Source organism: Perca fluviatilis, chromosome 1 (assembly GCF_010015445.1).
Source record: "Perca fluviatilis chromosome 1, GENO_Pfluv_1.0, whole genome shotgun sequence".
In the NCBI taxonomy this organism is placed as follows: Eukaryota; Metazoa; Chordata; class Actinopteri; order Perciformes; family Percidae; genus Perca; species Perca fluviatilis.
The window spans coordinates 2,078,477-2,093,392 of NC_053112.1; the positions used below are offsets into that span (position 1 = coordinate 2,078,477).

General features: G+C 39.6%; 1 pseudogene; it reads right to left on the bottom strand.

The window, feature by feature from the left end:
* Positions 1-7,173: 7,173 nt before the first annotated feature.
* Positions 7,174-14,643, bottom strand: LOC120561248 (annotated as a pseudogene).
* Between the last annotated feature and the right edge of the window lie 273 nt (positions 14,644-14,916).

Genomic DNA, 14,916 nt, shown 5'->3' on the forward strand with positions numbered 1-14,916 from the left:
TTGAGAACAGGTTCTCATTTGCAGTGGCGACCTGGCCAAGAAAAGCCTAAGCGTGCAAGACAACATACAGTTTCACATTCAATACAATACAGGAATACAGAATACAAAAGGCTACACAAAGTGCAGATTAAGAATGTTTTACAATGCTGGTGCAAAGTGAGGTGTAAGTAAGACTAAGGTTTTGTGAAGGTGATATGATAATAACACAATACATGAATAGGCAGTCTATAAAGGTGTCTACACACCGACGGCCGACCCTCGGCAGAAAAGCCAGTCGAGATGATCAGTCTCCCCGTGTTGGTCCAAAAAGTGCCACAGAACACACCAAAAAGACAAGACGAGACGAGACGTAATACATCTCTATAACAGCAGGCGGCGCTAATCTGTATTGTAGCCCAAGAAATGAAAACCGGCAGTTGATTGGATGAACGCGTCACATGGGTTTGTTTTCTCCGGAAATTCAAAGCCAGACTGTGTTGAAGCTCTCCTGGAGGTTTGATAGCACAGTAGCCAAAGAGGGGCCAGATGTGTACAGTATTGTTTTGTCTGCATATAGGTGGATTTGAGAATTCCCAGCAGCAAGAGCCACATCATTGATGTATAGGGAGAAAAGAGTCAGCCCGAGAATTGAATCTTTTGGCACCCCCGTAGAGACATCCATAGGTTCAGACAGCAGGCCCTCAGATTTAACGTGCTGGATCCTATAAGAAAAATAGGTATTGAACCACGCAAGGCAGTTATGAGAGAAACCAAGGTAGTTGAGTCTGTCGATGAGAATACAATGGTTAACAGAGTCAAAGGCCTTGGACAGATGAATGTAGACGGCTGCACAGTAATGCTTTTTGTCAATGCCGATGGTGATGCCATTTATGACCTTTAGGGGTACGGTTCACAAATCCCATGGTTCGATTTGTATAACGGTTTTAGGGTCACGGTTTTTGGTTCTGTACGGTTCTTATTTTTTCTTTTAATCTTTAACACTCCAGAATATACTTCAGCATATGATATATAGCTAAAATTAGCATATTGAATGCATGTTGCACAAAACATGCACACAGTGGCAGTTCTATATATTGTTTTATTTCATCATAGGTACCATGAAATCCAAAATGTTCCCACACACCAGACTATAAACAACGCTGGCGCATCCTCCAACTCCGGGCAGCCTCTCTCCCCTTCACATTTCTGCACGTGACGTGACCTGCAGCAGCAGCAGCACCCCACTCCACTTGAGGAGCGGTCGGCTCGGTGTCTCTCAAAATCTGACAAAAATCTGTTGATCTGAAATGAAGACAGATTCAGCAACTGCATGGCCTATTTCTCGCTTAAAATGTTTTCAGAAACACGTTTCAGTGAACTATTTTAGTACAATATGAGATCGTATTCTGAATGAGCCGCCATGACAGTCTGTTTTGAAATTAGACCCATGTGACACGATCGTCCAATCAGCTGCCATGGATTGCGTTTGTCACGCCCATCCCGCTCGTCATTTCCAGTAAGTGTTTTAACATAGGTGTCGAAAGTGGGCACTACGGCAGTAAGAGGTTAGTGCACATTAACAGTGGACTGACGAACCCTGCGGCACACACATGCTCCGAACCGAGACTAGCGGTTCAGGTGTTTTTTCATGAACCGTACCCCCCCTAATGACCTTAAGGATAGTGCTGTGGTACAGCCATGACCGGCATGGAAGCCAGATTGTGTAGCGGAAAGGATACGGTGGGATTCAAGGTGGTTGGTAATCTGTTTATTGACCAAGCTTTCGAGGACTTCTGAAAGACAGGGTAAGATAGATATGGGTCTATAGCAGCCGACAGTGGCTAAATTATGTCCCATTTTTTAGAAACAAAAAAGTTCAGAACAGATGGCTCCGCTCTTGAGCATACGTTGTTCTGGTGTATCCCCGGTCTTCATCCTCTAACTCTCTTCTCTGTTCTTGAATGTGCCTTAGCGACCAGAGCCTCTCCCAGCTCAACAGACTCTTATGCTACCTGGCTAGCTAGCAGCTATAATGTTACCCAACGTGCAAATTGTTGTGTGCTATGGTGTTTTATCCTGTTAAAGAGAGTTAGTTGTGGGTTATTAATTGTTGTGTTATAAGTTACTACCATGAGTGAGAACGGTACGCAGTTAACAGGGGTCCTGGTGATGCGACAAAAAAAAAAAAAAAACGGATCGGCCCGTGGATCTGTTAAATTTTTCGATCCCCGATTCACCTATTTTGTCAATGTCGGGCCGATATCCAATCTTAATATCGGATTGGTGCATCCCTAATATAAAGGCAGTATAAAGTAAAGCTCCAGCTTTACCAGCTGCAACATTAAAGTCATCAACTCATTAAAGTCATCAATCATTAGAACACAATAATCTCAGATATTATTCTGCAGAGTGAAGACTTTAAATTAATTTTGATGCTGATGCTTTTGTTCTTTTATGTAGGCTTAGAAAGATTTTGAGTGCAAGACTTTTACTTGCGTCTGAGTCGATCAGAGGACTAATTGTTTGTTTTGGTCTAAGATATATTTAGTTGCTTTAGTTAATTTTGATTTAGTTGATAGTCATTTTTTTATGCTGAGTGATTTAATTTTTGGAAAAACTCAGTTTTACAGATCTGTCCATTAAATCAACTCATTCATTAGTCGACAAAATCATACGAATGTCAGCCGGCTAAGAATTTCGGGTAACACTTTACTTGAAGGTATCGACATGACAAATACATCTTCATATGTCATCCTGGTTATTGTCAAGTTGTCATTACAAAGACAACTTCTGGTAATGTCACTTTGATTAATGTCAAGTTGTCATAATCAAGACAACCCAAACAATGTCAACATGTCATGACAAAAACCGAATGACACTTAATGACAGAAGTCATAAACGTTTGTGACTTGTTTATAACATTTATGACATGTTCATGACAGTGTCATGTCAGGATTATGTCAATACCTTCAAGTAAAGTGTTACATAATTTAGTTAATCAAGGACGGATCTATTTACTTAAGTAAACGTAACAGAGTATTTATTCACTGTGGTATTACTAGTTATACTTCTTCCCCCTCTTTTGTAATGACAACAATACATCATAAGAGAGTTGTAAAGTGTATTTCATACAGAAGCTCAGAACAACCGTCTTTGCAATCATTCTTTTAACGGGATAATTAATTTGTTATCACAGTGGAGTTAGCAGAAAGGTACATATGAGACTACAAACGTTTTTACGAGTATACTGACTTACTGCATCTGTATGTAATTTACTAGCTGCACAGCAGCAGAGAGGAAAGCGCTCCAGAGGGTCATCACCACCGCCCTGAACATCATTGACTGCCCTCTCCTCTCCTTAGATGATCTTTATAGCTCTCGCATACTCAAAGATCCATCTGACCCTGGACACTCTCTGTTTGAACTGCTCCAGTCGGGACCCTCAGACGTTTAGGACATTAAAAACACGAACAAACAGACTGAAAAACTGTTTTTATCCAAGAGCCATAATTAAGCTTAACGACACTTGAGTTTTGAGTTTAAGGATGAATCATGCAGTGAATGTTTTGATTGTGTGCCTTTGTGATTGTGACAAAGAATTTTTTATGTATCCACATATAGATATTTATTATCCTGCTTTGCACTTTGACTGTTGTTTGGCACTGAGAGGACTGCATTACATTTCGACAAAGACTATTCTACTCTATACGGTTTATGGAAATAAGATTAATTTGATTCTTTTCACAAAAAGCATTAAACATGTTCAAATGGAAAAGAAAATACCACTTAATTGTAAAGGAATCTTTATTCTTTGAATTTCAATTGTTTCAATTGTTAACACAAACTCATGTAAACATCAACATCTGTTTTTTTATCTTTAAAAACTTTATGGAAATAAATCACTATCAGCTTAAGCTGCTCCAATAATACATGATTAAAGTGATCAAAGTCACTTTTGACATTAAACAATCAGTGAGCTAAATGTGAACCAAAGTGAAGCCTCGTCCTCCACCAACATTTAAACCACAGGACAGGAAGTTGTTTCCTCCTACAGAGAACAGAGACACTGAGGAACCAGAGAACCAGAACCCAAACCCAGAATAGAGAGGTTGAGTGAATGTGGTGTTGAAGGTGTAGAGGTGGGTCAGTGAGTCAGAGGAGACTCTGTAAAAGGACAGAGAGCCAGCAGGCCAGTCCACATACACTCCTACTCTATCAGAGATAGAGGAGGAGGAGATGGATGTTCTTCTGTGATTGTGCATGACAGAGTAACCATCATCAGTGCAGTTCAGACTCCAGGACTGATCATTATATCCAAACCAACAGTCTTTACTGTCTCCTCTCCTCCTGATTATTCTGTAACTCACTGATATAGAAACCCCTCCTCTTCTGCCCTCAACCTCCCAGTAACAGCGACCAGTCAGACCATCTCTACACAGCAGCTGACGGCAGCAGTCCAACCTCTCTTGATGATCAGGATATGGCTGCTTCTCCTCCACCCATGTCACCGTCCTGTTGCTGTCAGACAGTTTGAGGTATCTGTTCACTGTGTTTGTGTCCAGTATGATAGTGTTTGTGTCCAGTCTGAGTTCACAGGAATCTGACGGAGAGAACAAGACACAACACAGCTGCTGTTAATAATAATTATTAGTTGAACTTTAGTTAATAGTTATATTGTTAAAGAAATTATATTTATATTTACTAATTATTTGTAATGTTATAACTTATTTTATCATCAGTTTAGTTTAATATAAAATAAGTTTATGAATGATAATTAGATAGGTAATACTTTGTCCATGTTGAATAAATATTTTGTAAACATCTATCATTATTTTGATGAAACTAATGCTCATAATAATAATTAATTCATGATTAATACCTGGTTTATAAACCATTAAATAGCTATGTTTATAGATTATAGCTTAACAAACTCTTTATTAACTCTTTATTAACCATTAAGTTATAATCATCAGACTTTATAACATCCAAATAATGTTAATTGATGGTTTATTAACAATTTATTAATCATTTACATTTAAGTAATAAAATATATAAAATATTATCTGAGCAACAATAACCTGTTAAAATAACAAATTATAGCATAACTAATAATTAGTAAACATATTTAATATAATTTTGTCAGTTGAAAGTAAAATAACTTTTAACCCCCCCCAACTTTCAAATTTGTTGATATTGTTTTATTTATCCATCTCAGTGATGGACCCCCATTTTAAACACACACTTCCCAAACCAAAGCTACACCTTTGGTGATGGTTATAATTAAGTGTTACCCAAAACACAGCAGTAGTTTATCATCAGACACATCTGAAGGTTTTATTCTGTGCTCGTGTGCTGATGTTCATTTATATAAAGTTTAATAATGATGCTTGTGTGCTGATGTTCATTTATATAAAGTTTAATAATGATTCATGTAGTCAGTAATGTTCTAATGAATCAGCTGTGTATTTAAAGAGAAACTAACACTTACATTTCATCAGATCACTCCTCTCCACGCTTGAGGAAGAAACATAGAATGATTTTCTATCCAACATGAGTTAGACATGATGCAGAGTTACCTGTGGTGGAAGAAGTATTCAGATCCTTTACTTCAGCAAAAGTACTAATACCACACAGTAACAATACTGTTTTAGTAAAAGTACTGCACTGTAAATGTTACTTATGTAAATGTTAAAATAATAAGAGGCTATGTGTATTTGGTTTATAGGTTATTGTCTACTTTGTTATTATTTTGTAGAACTCTTGTTGTATGTTCATACCTGAGAGGGTCCACTGCCATGCCTTTTCCTTTCTTATGGTCCTGGAAAGAGAAAGAGCCAGTTACAGGCAACCCAGACCCAGGCAACAGTGGTATATAAATACAGACCTGAAGAGTTGTCTTCATCATCTCCTGCTGGCATCACTTCCTGGAAAGAAGAAGCCAGTTACACACAATAATAAAAACAATGATTTGCTGCATTGTGTCAAAATGTTATAGTGTCTCAGTGTGACTTGAGTGTTTATGAAGATATTTGTTCCTCACCAGTTTCATCAGCACTGCATGCACAGCATCATTGAGTTCATGTTTGTGCATCTTGAACAGTTTTTCTGTCTCAGTTGTGCACAACATAGAGTAAAGAATGTAACGTTAGAGCCCGGCATCACAAACAATTACTCTGTGTTAATTCAGAGTTTCAGAGGTAAATGAAGTAGTTTCCTCACCAAGGGCTTTGGGCATTTGTTCAGGTTTATGATCCCAGCATCTCTTCATCAGTCCTGTCAACTCTGTCAACCCAGCAGCATCACCCTTGATATCGTCCAGCTGTGGGCCGTCTCCCAGTAGAACGCGACTCATCACAATGTTGGGGTGTGCATTTACATTGGAGGAAGAACTAAAAAAGGCTGTCAGAGTGGCCTTGAGGTTAAATGAAACCTTGGTAATACCTGAATAGACGTCTGGACTGACGCTTATGTAAAGGTTCAGGTTAAATCCTGCTAAATGCTACTTGTTGTTGTAAATTTCATTGAGTAGAGCTGCAACAATTCCAAATTTGACTGTACAATTAATTGTCTCAGTAATAATTGCAATTAACAATGTAATTTTCTTTTTCAGTCAAATTTTAAAATATTTATTTATGTATCACTTTTTCAAACAAAGTTTTAAATGAATCCCCTGATACATCATTTGGATAAATCAATGTTATGTGACCCAGATAATGTAATACCACAAGGACAGAGCCTATAAAGTAAGCCACACCTCTTCATTATCAAAAATTATTGAATTCTTCGTTTCATTTCAAATTGACAATTACCATCAACAGTCATATACCTTAGCTAACGATTGCAATGCATTACAGTTAAACAAAGACTGTGATTACGTGAAAAAATGTGATCATACAATTATGTTACAATTGTTACAGGCCTAGCTTTGAGTTGTAGTAGCAAATACATAAGGAGCAACTAGAATACGAGCGTGAAAGTCCACATCCCCTGAACTATATGGTTAAATAGCTCTGCTTTAGTCCATGCAACTTTATTTTACAAGCCATTACTCTACAGCTCAGAGTCAAGAAAACTAACACGTATAAATTCCTGCCATTCTTGCACCATGTGTCCCAAGGCTCAAGTGAGTAAAACTAAGATAAAATGGTAGAAGATTTTGAGCATTGATATTCACTCACAGAACAGTCACTTACATTATGGTTGTTTCCCTGTGACACTGGACCAAAGGAGTATCCTGAAACTGAAAGACAAACAAAGAGAGTTTCATGTCAGGATTATTATCCATCATAACAATCACACCCTGGTTGATTACTGGCTAGGGTTTGTTGTCATCTGTAAATTAATGCTCATGTGAGAATGAGGACATTCAATGACAATAAGGAAATCTGTGCATGAAGTTACCTCACTTTACTCCTCTTCTCTGACAACAATTCCCTGACCTGTTAAAGGACTATGCCAATGCTAATTCGACTTTCTGTCAAGACTGAACTTATGCTAGACATGGCGCCCAGAGTGATCCCGTCTCCAGTTATTATATGATACTTTTATTCAAGTGCTGGTGTGATGCTCTTGTACCTGTAGATATCAAAGGCTCTGGTAGGTTCATACAATACTTCAAAAGCCTCTGGTGGCATGTAATGGATTGTTCCTCCTAGTGGTTCATCATCCATGGAAACCTGTGTGACGCTGCAGGAAATCCGGGCAAGGCCAAAATCTGTAAGCTGTAGAGAGAATTAGCAAAGAGAGGAAAGAGTTAGAAGAGGTTCTTTATTTGGTATCACTTTATTTGAAGGGGTGTGCAGAAGACTGACATGAAACCAATCATGAACATGAAGGAGTCTTCATGAATGTTCATGACTATTTTAATTAAGAGTTATTTGGTAAAATATGACACTTTTAATGCTAAGTTAGCATTGTTTTAGATGTTTGTGTTATGACAACTTGACATTAACCTAGTCATAAAGTAAGTCATAAAGAATCTGGAAGCCCCTCTCAGAGAGATATTTAACTCACACCTCTGTAGGATCTGTTATGGCATCCCTGTGGAAGTTTGGGGCATTGAACCCTAGTGGGTAATGTTTGAAGTTTCCAATTCCAAAGCTGCGGCATGGAGCTGTGGTCTCATATGTGCCTCAAGGGGCTGTAACCCTTGAACATCGTGGTGATCCCACACCTTTGCCCACGGGGCTCGGTCGGCCAAAGCCTGAAGAAACGGCTTTGCTAACACCGCCACCACCCTGTGGACCCATGACCTACAGGGACGGTCCTCTGGGTTGGAGGCCTGGGTGTGACAATTGCCGACAAGGCAGACTAGCTTTGAGAACATGAAACGTATCCTCTATGGTGGGGAAGAAGCTAGAGCTGGTGCAGGAGGTTGAGCGGTACCAGATAGTTATAGTTGGACTCACCTCGACGCGTCCAGAACCACATTCTAACTCCCAGCGCATCAAATAGGGGCGCTTGGACAGGTCCCTCTAGTGTTTCTTCCTTACGCAAAAAGTGTCCATCAGCGTCAGGACTCTTGGCATCATTTCTTGACTACCCGGGTGTGGACCGATTTAGCATCATTTAAAAAAATTATGGTTAACTGACATGGGGCACAAGAACATACATTGTATGTATACAAGAACAGGACATGACTCCGGTCTCCTGAATGAAAGTCCTGCGTTTGTTTGATCCAATCCAATTAATATCATCTTGTGGGTTTACAATGTGTTTTAGTGTTTTAGTGTCTTTAGTCTTCATAGAGTGTGCAAACTATTATAACAGTATAGAGTAAGCATGAGGCCTGGCCTCCCCTCAAAGCCTGGGACTCACCTTGGCATTGAGAGAGTTGTCCACCAGCACGTTTTGGGGCTTCAGGTTCTGGTGGAGTACGGAATGGGGCAGACTGTGGAGGAAGTTTATACCCAGAGCCACTTGGTGAGCCAGTCTGAAGACCAGCGGCCAGGGTGGAGTTCCCCTCAATGCTTCCTGTAAGATTGTTTCCAGAGTTACAGATCCACAAATAGTGGAGATAGTGAGCTACACATATAGCCTACACTACCATTCAAAGGTTTGGAATATGCTGTTATATTCATATTCTTCTTCCCTGCAATAGTAACTATTTGAACATGTAAACTGTAAAATTCAGACACCAAATGTATTATTTACATAATACAGTAGTAATACAATAGAGTATTTTTACAGTGGTATTACTCAAAAGCCCTATTCGCACGGGATAAGTATTACCTGGTGACCTCCAGTCATTTGTAATAATCGCGGAGGTTGTCTGTGATCTTAATCCCGTGCGAATCGGTCATGTCTGCAATTTGTAAAGTAATAATTCCCCCGCAAATGACCTACCATATTTCGCCGAAAACGGAGGTCCTGTGATAATATTAGTCCCGTGCGAATCGGCATCTCTGTGATTTGGCCAGGATTTGGCGGGGCTTTTTTTTTTTTCAAGGTACCTATTTCCTTCTTGCGCCTTTTTATCCATCTTTCGCGAACAATGGAGGGTGCGTTGGAGTGTTTTAACAGTGTTTTGGGTGCTGGGTCATGTCGCTATACATATACATTTGCAGAAAAAGAAAGATGAATAACACCACAAGTGCGAAGACAAAAAGAATGATTAGATGGAGATGGATGACATGTATAGCAGCATGCGGTAAGTATATCTTTTTTATGTTTGTATCATACATCTAGAGATAACGACATCTCCAAGCAATAGCTTATCAAAAATAATGCACAATCAAGCGAAGGGGCTCACGTTAGAGGTTAATGTTACAAATAAATCAAGCGTAAAGCTTGAGCTAATAGATTTTAACCTGGTGAAATGTTTTGTTTTATCCATCTAACCGGACCTTCAACCATACGCAAAAAGTGTACAGTGCCATATAGTCGCCCATTGAAAACATATTTCCACTGGGCCACAAGAAATGTAATATTTTTATATGGTTATAGTTTATTTTGTAACATATTTTTGTTTATTTATCATTGCTATCCGTATCTAATAGCCTACATGGCACTTAAATAATAATAGCCTATGAATAATTATAATAAAAATTAATAATAATAATGCTTGCCCATGTGATACAGTGAAGAATACAGACTACAGTAAAGATATGTAATAAAAATGTGCTACACAAATGCAAGCAATATTGGCATTTTTTTTTTTCTGGTGGTCTACTTGTATAGTTATAAAGTGTAGTCAGTCAGGGCTGGGTATAGGTATTAACTTTATATTACCTGGAAATCAAAATGTAATTCTTAAATTTCTTAATACATGTTATTGTTCTTAATACATGTTATTGTTCTCATTTGAATCGTTTTCTGTATTTAGGTACTTAAATTTGTAAAAAAAAAAAAAAAAAAAAAAGTGGGCCTTCCTCTGATTTGTATTACTTACGTCTGTGTTGAATATTAACTGCAAACTGACATTATGTACTGATGGCCTTCTCTTTTTCATAGCAAATTCATGGTACATTGAGAGAACAACACGGGAGCGAGGCCCTTCCTTTTGGGAAACAGAGGTGCTCCAGAATTTTCAAGACAATGATTGGTACCTCAACTTCAGGATGCCCAAAGAGGCCTTCAATATCCTTTGTGACCAGCTGCACCCATACATCAAACCCCAAACTACCAACATGTTAGATCCAATACCTCTAGAGAAGAGGGTAGCAGTTACAATCTACAAGCTTGCCAGTAATGTTGAGTTCCACGATGTTGCCAACCTGTTTGGTATTGGAACCAGCACCGCCTGTAATATTTTCTGGGAGGTGTGTGAGGCACTGAGCAAACTCAGGAGGGTTTTTGTGAAGAGGCCAAAAACTGTCCCTGAAGTCCAAGCCATCATTACAGGATTTGAGAGGAAGACAGGATTCCCCATGTGTGCTGGGGCTTTGGATGGCACACACATACCAATCATAGCCCCATCGAGCTATCCCACCGACTACTACAACAGAAAAGGATGGTACAGTGTTCTTCTTCAAGGCCTTGTAGACCACACTTACAGCTTCCTTGATTTTGATGTTGGCTGGCCTGGGAAGTGCCACGATGCATGCACACTTTTTGAGTGTTCACGTCTGTGCCGCAAGCTGGAGGATGGTACCTTTTCCCCTCCAGTCAGCAGGAACATCCAAGGGGTCGACATACCTGTCCTGATTGTGACGATTCTGCCTACAGCTTGACTAACAACATAATAAAGCCATTTTCCGGAAGGTACAGCGGAGGGGTCCCAGGGCAGCCTGACAACGCCTCCTTGAGCCGCGCGTATCCACGTTGAACACGCATTTGGCCGCCTAAGGGGTCGTTGGAGATGCATTATGAAAAGAAATGACTGTCAAACCCAAAATGTGAAGTATGTTGTGTCTGCTTGTGTAGTGTTGCACAACTTCTGTGAAATGCAGAAAGTTGCTTACCAGGAACCCCTGGAAGATGTGTTGGATCAGCCAGAGGCAGGACCAGAGCAGCAGATATTTTCTGCTCTCTCCCCAGCAGAGCACATCCGGCAGGCCTTAGTAGCCCATATTAATTCAAATAAGTAAAGTGCAAGGAAGCTTTGGAAGCTCATACACAAACTGTGCAGTCAAGACGCACGTGAAATTGAAATCAAACATTTATTTATAGTGCAGAGCATCCTTCATTTCTGAACTTGGCAATTCACATAAGTTTGAAGTTTTATTCAACTTTTTTTTCCAGTGTTTTGATATAAAATAAACATTTTTTACAAAATATAAAATAAATGTGCAAATATTGCTTTCCTAAAAGAAAAAGTCACATTCGGGGTTTTTTTAACACCTTTTTCCCTACATAAAATGTGCTAAATATTGTTTTCTGTAGGGAAGCACTGAAACCATACACAAATCAAAATAAAGTGAAATAAATAAAATGGTGAACTGCCAGACCTTGTAAACACAATAAATCTAAAAGGCCTAAGAACAAATAATGCTTTCCTGCAAGATGTTAAGGCACAAAAAGCTAGTTGGGTGGGTCATTGTAGTAGTGCACTTTATATGCTGCTGGGGCAGGGGGTCCAGGGTTGTGGATGGAAAGTCCATGCTCTCAGCTGATGGGCGCGTTGATGAGGTGATGTATAAGGGTAGTAATGTGGGGCTGAAAAAAGTGAATGCTGGGACTGGGGCCTAAAGCACTGAAACATCTGGAGCATTAGCGCCCTGTTCTCTTCTGCTCTCTTTTCATCAGCTTCCATCTTCTTTATTTCAAATTCTAGACGTTTCCTTTCCAGCTCCATTCTATTTCTCTCTATCTCTTTCTCCCATTCAAAACGCTCCCTGTCGTAGTCATGGGTGTTCTCATTTTGCAGGAGACGGTCCAGACCCTTGTCAATTGCCTACATTATCTGTGTTTTTCGCCCCTTTCTTCTGCGATTTGCTGCAAAGACAAAACAATTATTTCAGCAAATTCCAATGTTACAACCTATAAATACTGGGAACATTCAATGCTACAGTGATTAATTTAAATTCCTTTGGTAAGAACTATGTAAAGGTCAATTAATGGTCTGTGAATATACCTTTAGGACATTTCTTTTGTTTACATCTGTGTGCCTGGCAATGTCAGTGTGCCACATAATGTGCCAAAGTTCAGTTGAGTGATGCACCTGTTAAGAAATGGATGTATTTGAGCTCTCATAATTCCTTTTATTTTTATTCACAATGTGATGTGTGGTCTGTATATTATGCTATAATGGTCGTAGGCTACTATAAGCATGGTGAGGGAGACGGTCCTGGGATTTTGTAAGTGCAGGTTTATTGCCGTCCACCACAACATAGACCAGACAAGTCTCGTTTCACATCCTATTCTATTCATACATGAAAGTGCACACATAAAGCATCACTGTAGATGATAAAAACAATAAAAGTTATTATGGGAGCTAAAATACAATTCCCTGCTCTTAGCAGGTGCATCAATCAACTGAACCTAGTGTGTGGTAGTGTACTAAAGGTACATTGACAAAATATTGATACTTTTAAGTATCATAGTAAAGCTAACCATATCATGCATTCGCTCCTAAGTAACTACCTACATTGGTGAAGCTTATAGAAAACTATTACCAACATGAGAGCCCACCTTGTGGCTTGGGTTCAGCAGCAGGAGGAGGTGATGCTTTGGAGGCTGAGCCATGACTGGATGCCTCATCCTCTGCATCATTTCCCCTTGAAGTGTTGTGATCATTAGTGCTCTCAGATGAACCTGCTGAAAACAAAAGAATATCAAACAGGTTCACTCAGTAATGATTTACTATGCTTCTACTTATTTCTTTATTTAACTATACAGAAGATACAATGTCTACATATAAATTAACACAATATAACGTTACAGTAATATGTACTGTACAGGCCAGTGTAGGCTGCTTACCACAGTCAGATTCCTCTTCTGAACTCCCCCCGTTATCCATCCTTATGTCTCCGGGGTTGTTCATAGGTCGGCAACCTGTATATAAAAACATTAGAAAACGAATTTAAAACTAATGTGCTTTGCTGTGGATCAACAATTGGTTGTCTAAATTGTGTGGCATTACTAATGTTAGCATAAAGTTAACATTACTGTACGTTGCTGATAAAGTGGCTTTTACTGTAGCACGTTTGCATTACGTTAAACTTAAAATAACTTACGTTAGCTGTTGAAAAGGAGAAACGTTTTATAGCGGCTAAACTGGCTATTACTGTGCCATGTGTTAGCTAGCTGCCAACGTTAGAAGGGAAATGTTGATTAATCTTACCGAGAACAGCGTCCAGTTCATCAAAATAAGGACATTTAATGGAGTTTGTTCCGGTCTTCTTGTTGTTTTTGAGGCAATCACGGTACTTTCTTCTCAGGTAGTCCAACCTTTCTTTACACTTGGTCCAATCTCCAAACTCCTGTATAGACAGGCACCGGAGGACGAGGTCTTGGTAAATATTTTCCCAAACGGTGTGGTTGTGCACCATTTGTTCGAATTGCTTTTGATAACGTGGTTCACCCCAAACATCGATTAAAAAGAGTGTCTCCTCACGCGTCCAATGTCGGGTTTTCTTCTTCGCACTAGCAGCCATGGTTGAGAAGCGTAAACAAGGAAGTAGATGTACGCAAAGTCTTGACGTCACATCCGGGTTCCGGCTTCCGGGAGATATGTCAGTAAATTCGAGTAAAATCACAGGCTTCGCTTATCCCGTTCGAATGCGCCAGATGAAAATCAGACGTGGGTGGGTAATTTAAAATTCACAGAGGTCCCTAGATAATACTTATCCCGTGCGAATAGGGCTTAAGTAAAATATGAGTAGTTTTTCCATCCCTGTTTACCTGTAGGGAGGCCAATGATCCTCTCTCCATGAGCTCCAGGACCACACCAAACTGTGTTGACCTGCCAGAGGGCGTTCCACCCTTGAAGACCCCTCGGCCGGCCATAACATACCGTATTGCCGTATACTACGCATCATTTTGATCTCATGCAGAAAATCCTTCTCAGTCCTGTGTATGTTTGCATTATGAGTAATTCAGACAACTTTGTGTAGTTATAAACAGGAAACACTTTGTAAGCGCTTACCCCTCGCCCTGAAGAAGCAGTTTAATGGCCACGTCAAAGCCCCACTGATGATGCCTGGCTTTGTAGATTTGTCCAAAACCACCAGAGCCAATCTCCTCCCAGTCCCCCAGGCTGGAGTCTTTAACAAACTGTGACATAGTTCACTGGAGGAACAAATTATTTGTTATAATCTAACCCTGAGGGCAGTTTTTTTTTAAGTAGCTGTAACATGTGATGTACATGAGAGCCTCTGGCAGTAATTCATGCAATCCTTTTTCAGATCAATGTTATTTAACTGAGAGAAAATCTACAGAATATTTCAAATAGATATTTTGAATCAGCATGAAGAAACCTTTCTACTGTCCAGTTAAACAGACACAGCACAATGTCATCAAAGTGATCCTGATTATCAGACATTTACAGATTCCTCT